Genomic DNA, 12,626 nt, shown 5'->3' on the forward strand with positions numbered 1-12,626 from the left:
TGCCATCAAGTTTCTGGCAGTTCCTAGAGCTACCACAGTTGCTTCTGGGTAGTCCCCAGAAATGACATCATTTTGTGGGTGACACCACCCCCACACCATTTTGTCACCTCCCATCCTCTTTCTGTTGCCAGGTTCAACCTTGCAACCCTAGGAACTCCTGGAGATTTGGGTGCAAAGCCTGGGGAGGCTGGAGTTTAGGGAGGGGAGGGAACTCAGCAGGGATGTGATGACATAAAGTCCATGCCCCAAAGCTGCCATTTTCTCCTGGAGAACTGATCTCTGTTGTCTGGAGATGAACTGTAATTCAGTGAAGTCAAGTTTTATTTCAATACAATATAAGCTCTAGGTAAAAATCAAAGTTAGGTTAAAATAATAAAATAAAATAATAAAAGCTGATGATTCTGGGAGGATGATTTGAAGAAGAGGAGGAAAGATCTTCTACAGGGAAACATTTTCAGTTAGCTGTTTGCGAATCCCACTAGACCGGAGGCAGAATATGGCTACTTGATTGGTTATCTCCCAAGAGGAGTCTGCTAAGAGAAGGGAAACTTCAGCTTCTTCCGTTCTCCCAGGAAAGGATGACAATATGGGGAGAATGAACTGTGACTTTATGTTGTTGTAGAAGGGACATTGCAGCAGAACATGTTCTATTGTTTCCACTCTCTCTGTTTTGCATGGGCATAGTCGTTGATGAAAGGGAGTATGGAGATACCTGCCTTCCAGGAGAGATGAAGGTAAGGCATTGAAATGCACAAGAGTAAAGGCCCTTCGATATTTGGATACTTCAGGAATCCAAGGTAGTCTGCAGGGTGGAAAGGTTTGATGTATTGCAAGATGGGTGAATATTTATGAATCTGAGCCCTATCTGATTGAAGGGCATGGTCCAAGAGTCTCTGTTTGATTGTTTCCTTGGCTTTTTGGTGTCCCAATGGCAATATGGCTTGAGAAGAGAGGCTGTGTTTCTGGAGATCTTCTCTATTGCACTTTGCTAAGTTGAGCAGTAATTATCAGCTAGAATCAGACCAATAGGGTTGAATATAAGTTTTAGCCAATAGATAAGTGCTCGACTCCAAAGAGATCGCTCAAGTTTCTAATCGGAGGAGGGCATTTGGAACACATCTCGGAACTCCAAGTATCTTCCTCTGAAACTTTGTTTGGATTGTTTCCAGTAGGCAAATATCTTTGTAAATGCAGAGCTGGGAGTACTCAGGCCCTATCTGCAGATTGGCACTCCTACATGGGCTTCTAATAGCTGCACTGTGATTAGTGAAGATGTACCACTGAAAAAATCTTCTTTCTGTACTTTTATTGATGGCACATGGAAGGTAAAATTACAAAACTGAAAATATCAGATATGTAAAGACCTACATTTTACAATTGTTCTTTGTAGAGGTCTAGGTGATGCCCTCATTAAAACCTAGGATCTGTACCAGGGAAATACAAATCAACTTGTTCCTGTTCCTTTGGGTAGTCCCATGGGCAAGTTGTATGTATGGAACATTTTTACTTAAAGGCCATAACATCAAGACTGTGTTGTCCTTTCTTTTCTTTTCTTTTTTTTAGATTAGGCATAATAGCTTTTCCAAGTTTATCTTCTCCCTCCCCTGAAATTATTACCGAATGTTATGATACTTGCTTTTCATGTTTCCACAAGCATCTCATTCAGAAAATAATACCATTGTTACAAGAGGTACTCAAGATGACAGCTAATTCAGGGTCAGCTAAATGGGCTTCATGGGTCTGGTAAATAAGCTAACAGAGTCTTTGCTGTGTACTGATGGTTTGTATTCATTTCACACCAGTACTAGCTGAAAGTAATCACTATCTGCCCAGTGGTTGATGATCACCAGTGCCAACTGACTCAGTTGCTTTGCTTCAGTTCATACTGAACAATTGTCCAGCTCACAATAGCCGGCTCAGCCACAACTTCATATAATTGGTTCATTTGTTGATAAACTCACCAGAAAGGCTTAGGCCTGACAGAGTTCTAAGACTGAATTACCTATTTAGCTCCTAAACTAGGTTTCTCTAGGGCATGAAAAAGGCAGGCCGCCAAAGAGGAAGAAGGAAGTTTGTGTTTTGTCACAGCATGTGTTGCTAGCCATTACCTAAATAATCAGAAAGCTTGCATCTCCAGGGTTATCACGCTCACACAATCAATACATTCATTCACTTCTGAGCAGTGGAGGCTTCCTGAAGAAAAGCTAAGTTGATAGGAAAACTACTGCAGCATCTGATTATCCAACTTGAAAACAGATCTGTATTTCAGGGACTGAGGATATTAATATGCATCTCTGAAAGCTAATTAGGAAACAATGTGCTTTCTTCACAATTAGTCAAATCATGCAAATTCCTTTTCAAGAAAGTATTTTAAAAGTAGCACTTGTGTATCCTAACAAACAACCAGTGGACGTATTTTGTAGACATGACATCTGACATTCAGGTTGGAGGCCACTGAAACTTTGATCACTATATGGATTACATTTTAAGGAAATTGTAGTGCTCAAAGGAATATTACAGAATAATGCTAAAGTATTCTTGCAAATAAGAACTTTCCCCAAACAATGAACACAATCTCTCTCTCTTTCTTTGTTTGCTGTGATTTCTGGTTCTCTGTATTGTTTTTTTTCATTTTCATGTTGATGTAAAAAGGAAAATTAAATACATGCTTAGCTCTTCCCCATTAAAAAGACAACAAAGTGAAATTCTATGGATGAACCTCTAACTATGCATTAGGATGGATTTTGTATATTCTATGCTCCTTGATTAATGATATGAAGGAGTTGTTACATTGTTACATCTGTAGTATTCTCCTGAGTTTGCTGTATAAGCTTGTTAGGCTATGGAAGGATTTGGATTCTGGAGCCAATCCTAACCACTGCTAAATAAGGAAAGGTGGATTAACATACAATCTAGTTCAAGATGAGCTGATTAAATAGGAAGTTTCAAAAGGATATACGAGATATTATCACTTAACAAGCCTTATATGAAAATTGAATCTTCCCTGATCTGTGTATATGTGCTTTATAACTGTGAGGCTAGGGCTGCTGATTCGGTTCGGCCCGAACTGAAAATCAGCCGAATTTCCCTTGATTCGGTGGTTTTTAGTTCGGGACGAACCGAACTCAAAAATGGCAGGCAACCGGGGAGCCGAATTCAGCGAGTTCGGGAGTTCACGAATAAATCCGGCCAATACGGGGCCGTCAGTAAGCAGCATAACCTTCAGTAAGCAGCATTCTCCTCCCCCGGCCAATGTGTGGCCAAGCTGGGTCTTCTTCTAGCCAATCAGTCAGGATTGAGTACTGGAGGAATCAGCTGATGTGCGGCCCCGCCGGGGAAAGAGAGAGAGAGGGAAATCCTCATGTGTGTGTGCGGGGGTGCTTGTGCACATTCGCTCCTTTCCGTGGCTGCAGGGGGCGCATTTTTGGGGGTACAGACCCCAAACTTTCAAGGGATATTCAGACAAGCCTTCTTAAGAGACCACCCAAGTTTTGTAAACATTGGGTCAGGGGGTCCCGAGATATGGGCTCCCCCCTTTTTCTTTCCATGGCTGCAGGGGGCGCATTTTTGGGTGTGCTGACCCCAAACGTTCAGCGGAGCATCAGACAAGGCTTCTTAAGAGACCCCCCAAGTTTTGTAAACATTGGGTCAGGGGGTCCCGAGATATGGGCTCCACCCCTTTTTCCTCTCCCCCCTTTTCCATTTCCGTGGCTGCAGGGGGTGCTTTTTGGGGGGTGCAGCCCCCAAACTTTTATCATAGCTTCAGACAATCCTTCTAAAGAGACCACCCAAGTTTTGTAAAGATGGGTTCAGTGGGGGCAGAAATATCGGCTCCCCCCTTTTCTCTTTCCGTGGCTGCAGGGGGCACATTTTTGGGTGTGCCGACCCCAAACTTTTAGCGGAGCTTCAGACAAGGCTTCTTAAGAGACCACCCAAGTTTTGTAAACATTGGGTCAGCCCCCCCCCCCGAGATATGGGCTTTCCCCTTTTCCCTATTGGGATGAATGGATCACCCTCGAGAGATGCATACATATGGATCTCATATTAGATACAAATGGAATCATATTGGATTACCCAGCCTCCCAGCCCCTCCTGATGGAACAGAAGACAGCCACAGTAAGACCCCTTTGGGGGCTTTAATCTGTAATTTTTCTTTTCTGTGTGTGTGTGTGTGTGTGGGGAAAGCAGAGTCTGTGTGTGTGTGGGGAGGGAGCAGTTTCTGTGGGTGGGTGGGGAAGCCAAAGGAGGCTTTTGCCGGTTCTGCCTGGGGTGTGTTCCCCCTCCAGTCTCTCTCTCCCTGGTTTGAGGGGGGGCTTCATTTTTATGTCTTCAGGTTTTCCCTCATTCATAAGATCAGTTAGGTTATTTTGATGCTTGCTCAAAACTGGTTTTCAAATGGTGACTTAAAGAATGCATCTGCCTGGTCCCAAGTCCAATGCAAAAGGAGAAATTCCACCCCCTCCTGCTCATTATGCATAGCTAGCTGCCTCTGTCCATTTCCATGGTTTGCAAACTCCCAGGTGTCAGATGTTGCTTTGCACTGTTGCAAAGGTGTTGCATTGCGTGCTTGTGTTGCTTTGCAGTTGTATTGTTTTGCAAAATTCTTCACACCTGCCCCGCCCTTTGCATGTTTGCAAAGGTGTTGCTTTGCAGTTGTGTTGTTTTGCAAAGTTCTTAGCACCTGCCCCGCCCTTGCTCTCATCAGCTGTTTGTCGGGGCTGGGAGCTTTGTGCGTGGGAGGCAAGCTCTGCTCAGAGATGCACATTAAAGGTGGGGGGGCCCCTTTCGGTGCCCATATCTCAGCCCCCCCCCGACCCAATCTTTACAAAACTTGGGGGGTCTGGCAAGAAGGGTCCTTTGAAGCTCCTCTGAAAGTTTGGGACCTCTACCCCCAAAAATGCCCCCCCAGAGCCATGGAAAGGCGCGGTTGTGTTTTTAATGGCTTTATTCGGCCGAATTTATTTCCCGAACTTTGAATTCCCGCCGAATTACACAGACCCGAAGTGGGGGAGTTCGGACTTCGGCATATCCCGAATCTAAACGGGCCGAATTCAGCCGAATCCGAACTATACCAAAAAAAATTTAATTCAACAGCCCTATGTGAGGCACTGCACTAATTTTATTATGGAGTCTGAGTATACATGGCAATATCATTTTGTGTAGCCTAACACGTCTGACCCCCTAGACTGCTATTTGGTGTATACAACAGTGTAGGGCTGTCAATTCGGTTCGGTCCGAACTGAAAATCAACCGAATTTTCCCTGAATTCGGTGATTTTCTGTTCGGACGGATCCGAACTCAAAACTGGTGGGCAACCGGGGGGGCCGAATTCAGCGAGTTCGGGAGTTCGCGAATAAATCCGGCAAATTCGGCCCCCCTTCAGGGGAGCCCGCTGAAAGGCGCGGGCTGCCCTTTAAACTGATCTGTGCCTCCCGGCCGGGAGGCACAGATCAGTTTAAATGACAGCCCGAGCCTCTCCAGCGGAGCCCGCTGAAGGGGGGCGGGCTGTCCTTTAAACTGATCTGTGCCTCCCAGCTGGGAGGCTCAGATCAGTTTAAAGGGCCCCCGCGTGCCTTCAGGGAATCCCTCTGAAGGCGCGCTGGGGCCGAATTTTCCCCCGAACTCCGGATCCCCCCGAATTACCGGGCATCCGAAGCAGGGGAGTTCGGACTTCGGCACGTACCGAACCCACAAGGGTCAAATTCGGCCGAATCCGAACTGTACCGAATTTTTTTTTTGACAGCCCTACAACAGTGTAACACATGAAAATACAGAAACTGGCCATTCCAGCTATTAAAGGAGCCCATGTTCTAAGTATAGAGATTAGAGATAGCAGTTGTCTGGTTTTTGCTCAGTGTGGACAATATTGCTATAAGTCTTATATAAAAACAACCAATCATAAATGTTTAAAACATGGGAAGGAGCATTTCCTCACACCCTGCTTTTGATACAAGATATACTTTAATCCCTGTTCCTTTCGATTTTAGTCTGATCTCCATTGAGAAAACTCACCTTAAACAGTGTTTGTACCTTTGGCACTGTGATGGAGCCCTGGGGAGAGGTGCTTCCAGTTTCTCTTCTCCGTTTTCACCACCGAAAATAGCAGTGGTGGTGGTGGGTGGGCATTTCTGTGGAAAATAAACAAAGCAAAAAACAACAGGGCAGGGGGGAAATCAGAAGCTTCTTCTTATTCGCCCTCACAGTGCCTCCTCCACAGTGCCAACTGAACGAGAGCTGTTTAAGGTGAGTTCCCCTGATGTACGTCTGACTGGTGTGGCTGTGCACCTGTGACCCAACATGTGTTGGGTGTAGGGTTGCCAGGCTGAACGTGGCAACCGTTGGGAGGGTTGGGGGGTGGAGTCATAGTGGGGGGGCATCACTGGCAATGTCACTTCCAGGGAAAACCCAGAAATGATGACAGGTGACATGGAGCCAGGCGCCGGCCGCACTGCGCACCCCAGAAAACCTCCCGCCGATCAACCGACGGGACCTGGTAAGCCTAGTTGTAAAAGTGGGAGATCGCCAGCTACTACCTGGAAGCTGGCATGCAACCCTAATAATTTGCCAGTCATAAAAGCTTTACATTGGCTGCTAGTTTGCTTCTAGTAACAATGTAAAGTGCTGGTGCTAAATTCTAAATCCCTAAATGGTCTGGGGGCAGGCTTGCCGTCTCCCATGTGTGCCTGTGTGCCAATGGAGGTTAATATTGAAGGCCCTGCTCTCATGGTGGTTAGACAGACTCGTCATTGGTGGCGTCTACCCTTTGGAATTTCCTCTCTTCAGAGGTTCTCCTGTGGACAACTTTATATTGTTAAATGCCAGGTGAAGAAGTTGTCAAACTTTCAAGCCTTTTAGATCACTTATAGTTGATTTTCCTGAAAGGTTAGGTTATAATTTTTAGCTTGTTTTTATTCCGATATTAGGATATTGACGATTCTTTCAATCTGTTGTGTTTTATTACTAGTTGTTGATAGTGGTATACTTTAAAGAATTCCTGGATTTTTGGTATCATTTCAATTGTATCTCAGATATAGACTCAAATAAATAAAAAATGGTTCAGTTACTTCTCACATAACTTTTAAAATTGTGCTCGTTTTGCCACCAGTTTTGATCTGAGCTGGAAAAGGTACTACATGACTTGCTCTGTAAATACATGAAGGACATAGACACATACTGTATTACCCTCTTCAGCCCTTCTCCTTTCAGTTCTTGAGTCTGTAGGTTAGATAATAGCATGTGATCAATTATGTTTGTAGCATCTATTCTACCAGGTGTGTAGCTAAGACAGTAGCTGCCATGAAGGCAAATGGCAGATGACAAAGATCTGAAGTCTGATCATTCCTCTTAGCTGTGACAGTTTGGAAATATTATTTGATCAGTTATCCAACCTCCAGGTAATAGCTGGAGATCTGCTATTACAACCGATCAGTTCACCTTGAGAAAATGGCCGCTTTGGCAATTGGACTCTATGGCACTGAAGTCCCTCCCCTCCCCAAACCCCACACTCCTCAGGCTCTGCCCCAAAAACTTCCTGCTGGTGGCAAAGAGGGATTTGGCAACCCGACTCACAGGGCTGCCTGTGACTTTATTCTATTGATAGTCATTCTGAGCTGCTCATTACCATTGTATGCAAATTCCCAATTGCCATTAAGAACTTGCTACTTCTTTTGTAGATCTTCTCATACACCCCATATGGACAAACCAGATTTCAGGCTTCGTTCAAGAAGTGATGTTAAAAATGTTGGAGATCTGCCAACCTTACCTGTATTTTAAAACAGAAATATCAGTATTAAGTTCCCAATTTTAGTCAGTGTGGGGAAATAGAAAAATAACCCTCCTACCAACATGATTTTGTGTATCAAAACCAATGTTCCTGGGGGACCAGACCTGTACTGGATATGTTTTTTGTTGTTCTTCTTCTTTCGGGTTTAATATTGTATTCATTTGATTCAGGTTACTTCTCCCATTGTTTTAGAGTATTCGAGATGGCTGTAATTTCAAGGATTATATACACAAATTCAGAGCTTCCATTTGAACCCTGCTCTGATTATTAGGCAGTGTTATTTAGTGGATAGATCAGAGCATCAGAATTGACCTGGAGGAGCCTGCAGTTAAATTCTAGCTTGGTCATAGACCTTCCAAAGGTCCTTGGTAGGGTTGCCAGGTCCCTCTTCGCCACTGGGGGGAGATTTTGGGTCGGAGCCTGAGGAGGGTGGGGTTTGGGGAGGGGAGGGACTTCAATGCCATAGAGTCCAATGGCCAAAGTGGCCATTTTCTCCAGGTGAACTGATCTCTATTGGCTGGAGATCAGTTGTAATAGCAGGAGATCTCCAGTTACTACCTGGAGGTTAGCAATCCGAGTCCTTGGACAAGTCACTATCTCTGAGACTTTCCATCTTTTAAATGAAAAGACCACCTCATAGGGTTGTTCTGAGAGTGAGGGGGGAAGAAACTTTACAGCCATGCATATGTATAAGCTTACTCAGAAATCCTATTGAGTTCAATGGGCCTTTTTCTCATTAAGTATTCTTATAATTACAGCCTAATCCTAGGCAAGTTTACTTAGCAATATATTCTACTGTGTACAATAGAACTTGCTCATGAATAAACAGCCTGCAAGTTTATGAGGGGCTATCTAAATTTTCAAGAATATTTAAAGGGTCACCTGGTTAGACTTTCTTAGGTGCAAAGAGTGAGTGCTACCACATTACATGAATGACTTGAGGTCTGACATGTACTCTTCCATTAATTGTTCTAAAAAATTTCACAAGTGTTGGTTATATTTGGAAAGGAAAGATAAATGACACTTGTGCTTAAAGGGAATCCTTCAAAAGAGAAGCCTGTCAGTGAGGCAGAGATGTAAACAAATTTAGGCTCTAGTATGAGGTCTCCAAAGTGACCTCTTTAAGCAACGTTCTTGAGAAAGGAGGGAATTAAATTTTGTTGATAAAGTTAGATCAATTAATCAGAGACCCAGCAAAAGATGCCGAACAGGAAAAGCAGCTGTTTTTATGTCAGCTAGAATTTTTATGTCAGCTAGAATACGTCTCCTTATCTTTCATTGGGAAATTCAAGGCAAGCCAATAGTAAAATACCGTGTACCTCATCATGGGATTTTGGAGCGCAAGTGAAATTCACACCATCTATCAAGATTATTAAGATGAAACTATTAACCTTCTGACAGTTTAATAACTGATTTTATGCTACAATAATACAAGACTCCATTGGGATCAGACTTCCAATTTTGGAGATAGTGTCCATCATTCGTTGAGGAAACTGAACTTTTGTGTTGAGCAAAATAGCTACAGAACCAAACATGCTAAGATGCCGAGGTTAAGCCTACTTTGGCTAGCTTTCCTGTAACAGAGCCAATTAGTGCATGCTATGCTCTTTGAGGACCAAGAACAATACATAATATGGAAGCAGATTTTCCCTTTGCATGTTGTGTTTGTTATTTCACTTGTGAGAAAACTCGCTCCAAAGACAGCATGCAGTAATAAAAGATAAAACAGAATATTACTTAGACACAAAAACAGTCTAACCATTTAAATACACCAATAAACTCCAAAATAAAACCAGCAGGAAAAAAATAGGTTATGCAGCAAAAATCCAAGAAAATAAAAAATCAACAGAAGGCTTACATAAATAAAAATGTAAACCTAGCAAACTGTTTAAAGGGGGAGTTTTATACCTGAGCTGTCACCACTAAGAAGGTCTTGTTCTTAGTGGTCAGCCACTTCACCTTCCTTGATAAGACTGTTCAAAGCAGAAACCCCATTTTAATTGATAAACTGGGTTTGTTTGGGAGCAAGTGGTCCTTCAGAAACCCTGCTATCTAAGCCTTTAAAGATGAACTATTTGGTTTGTGTATCCACTTTCTTTATAGCCATTCCCCTCAAAATCCAACTCTTTTACATAGCTGGCAATATCGAAGGAACAGAAATATGGCTTATACATGTAGACAGGTCATGCATTATTTATTTGTCTTACTTTCCAAAACACAATTGTAAGCACCAATTCTGTCTGTCCGTATAAGTTGATTAATTGAACTGGATGACACAACCATTTCTTGTATTAATCTAAGATTTGGTACAGGATCAACTTAATAGATAGACATTGTCCATCCTTGGCAATCTCATTGCATAACCCAATGTTGTTATGCCACAAGCATTTTAAATTAAAATATTATACATATCTATAGTTTGTCTAAGATTACAATGTTTGACAATGATTTTCTGCTACTAGCCTATGATTAGGGTTGCCAGGTCCCTCTTCGCCATCGGTGGGAGATTTTTGGGGCGGAGCCTGAAGAAGGTGGGGTTTGGGATGGGGAGGGGCTTCAATGCCATAGAGTCTAATTGCCAAAGCTGCCATTTTCTCCAGGTGTACTGATCTCTGTCAGCTGAAGATCAGTTGTAATAGCAAGAGATCTCCAGCTAGTACCTGGCAGTTGGCAACTCTACCTATGATATTAAGTACTTTGTCACTATAAATACCTTAGCCAAAACACACAAAATCTGTTAAGTAGAGTCAGACAAAATCTTTTCTTGGATCATCTTAACTTTATCTATGACTGTGTTAAGCTTTCAGGTTATTCAGCATTCTTCAACCTGAAGAAGAATATAGAGATTCAGATTCCATAGCATAGTGCTACTGGTGGATTTCCATCAGCAGAGTGGGCCTTTCTTGACTCTCCCCTCTTGCTGCAGCCCAAAATGCCTCCCAAAATTCTGCTCCAAGTAGACAGCAGATGTCCAGGAACATCACGAGGAGGGAGCTGAAGGTCTGCAGCAGGAAGTGGTGACCCCCTAACTGTTCACAGACATTTTCCATAGTCTGTGACTATGTCTTTCAAAAGTTAGTGTTTGGCTACACAGGCTTAGGTATGATAATCCTTTCTTTGGTTGTCTTTTTCATCCTAGTATGACAACCATTGCTTATGCCAACACATATATTTGTAATGTAATTTGAAAACATTCTCCAAAATATTAAAATTAATGTACTGTAGTAAGGTTTTTTTTAACTTTTAAATGAACATTCCGTGGAACTCAGCAGTAGGAATGCACTAATAGGATCTTGATTAATGTACCTACAGTTTTATATTGAAGGAAACAGAGGGTGAAAATGATAATCTCCTGAAACAGGGTGGGCCATGACCACAAGGCAGACAATAATATCCTGAAAATTAATGTAAAATGTAGCCAATGGAATAAAATAGATTTGTTGAAATATACATGGGTTACTTACTGAATACATGAACATTCCAGACCATGCTTTTCTGTTACATAAGGTGGTTTTCAAGCTTAAGGCAGCCTAAGTCAGTGGGGAACTATGGATACTAATGATCATAGGCTGTTGTATAATGCCTCTTCCAAATTTACCTTGAGCCACATTTCCTTGTAGGACAGGCAGACATTGAAACTAGAGTGCACAATGTAGAGAAAGCTAGCTTGGACTTTCCTGGATAGAGCTGATTTTGCATTGGGGCTAGCATGGTCTGCCTTTGCACTTCCTGCTGGGTGTCTGTGATGCCACGAAGCCTCAAAGTTTGTAGACTGAAATGCGATACTAAATGTGATACCGTCTTGCATTGCCATGACATAATTTAGAAATGTGGCAGAAACATATTGAAAATGCTTTTCTGGTTTTCCACATATCAGAAACCTGTTTTTTGCACATTTAGAAAAGCATTTCCATTTTTCACCAATGGGAGAAGAAAGGGTGAAAAATGCAGTTTAATTGGAATGTGTAAATTCAGATAACAGCACCTACAGTCTTCAGTATTTTCTCTTCCAAAGCAAACAGACCCTGAACAGGGTGCTTGATCTTCCTAATGTCTGGAGAAAGGTGGAATGTGTGCAGTAATATGAAGGATGCATATCTTTAGGCATGGAGAATGAATAATTACCTAGGATATGCAGAGAATAGAAATAAACTCACAAGGCATTGATTTGAGATTCCAATGCTCTAAAAATAAGGACAGCTTGTTGGATTACATTTGCTCCAGGTTACCATTGGGTACATTATTTTTTATTTAACTATGTTAGAGTGTATGTGTTATGTTTGCACTTGCACAGTTGGTGGCATGGATCATGTTGGTACATGGTCTGCACTTACTGTGATGAACTACACTTCCCAGGCAAGATTCTGAAACTTGTCAATGAGACGCAGAAGTGTTCCGCATGGAAGTAAAATGGATCAGGAGTAAAGCCAGCCATGCATGTAGCTTCTCTCTTTCACTGTGCCACCTCAGAAGGATTGGGACAACCAAGGCAAGTACTCCTTTGTCACAGTTAATTTGTTTTCTGTTGGGTATAGTAGGCAGATGAGAGGAGAAGGGAGACAAGCGCAGGGAAAGAAATGTGAGAGCACATATGAGAAAAGTATTTATTTATTCCATTACATTTCTACCCCACCCTCCCCAGCCAGAGGCCAGACTAATTTGTAATTAATCTCAGATATTCCTGTGGGCAACGACCAAGTTATCATGGCAAAACTTACAAGACTACAATAGAGAGACAAGTCATGCCGCTTTCTCACCCCCAAGCAGGTTTGAAATACCATCTTTTGGATGAAAGGCAGCTGTGGGGAAAGCATGGGAACATGTACTGGTGCAAATTATCTGT

This window comes from Euleptes europaea, chromosome 12 (genome assembly GCF_029931775.1).
Source record: "Euleptes europaea isolate rEulEur1 chromosome 12, rEulEur1.hap1, whole genome shotgun sequence".
NCBI lineage: Eukaryota > Metazoa > Chordata > Lepidosauria > Squamata > Sphaerodactylidae > Euleptes > Euleptes europaea.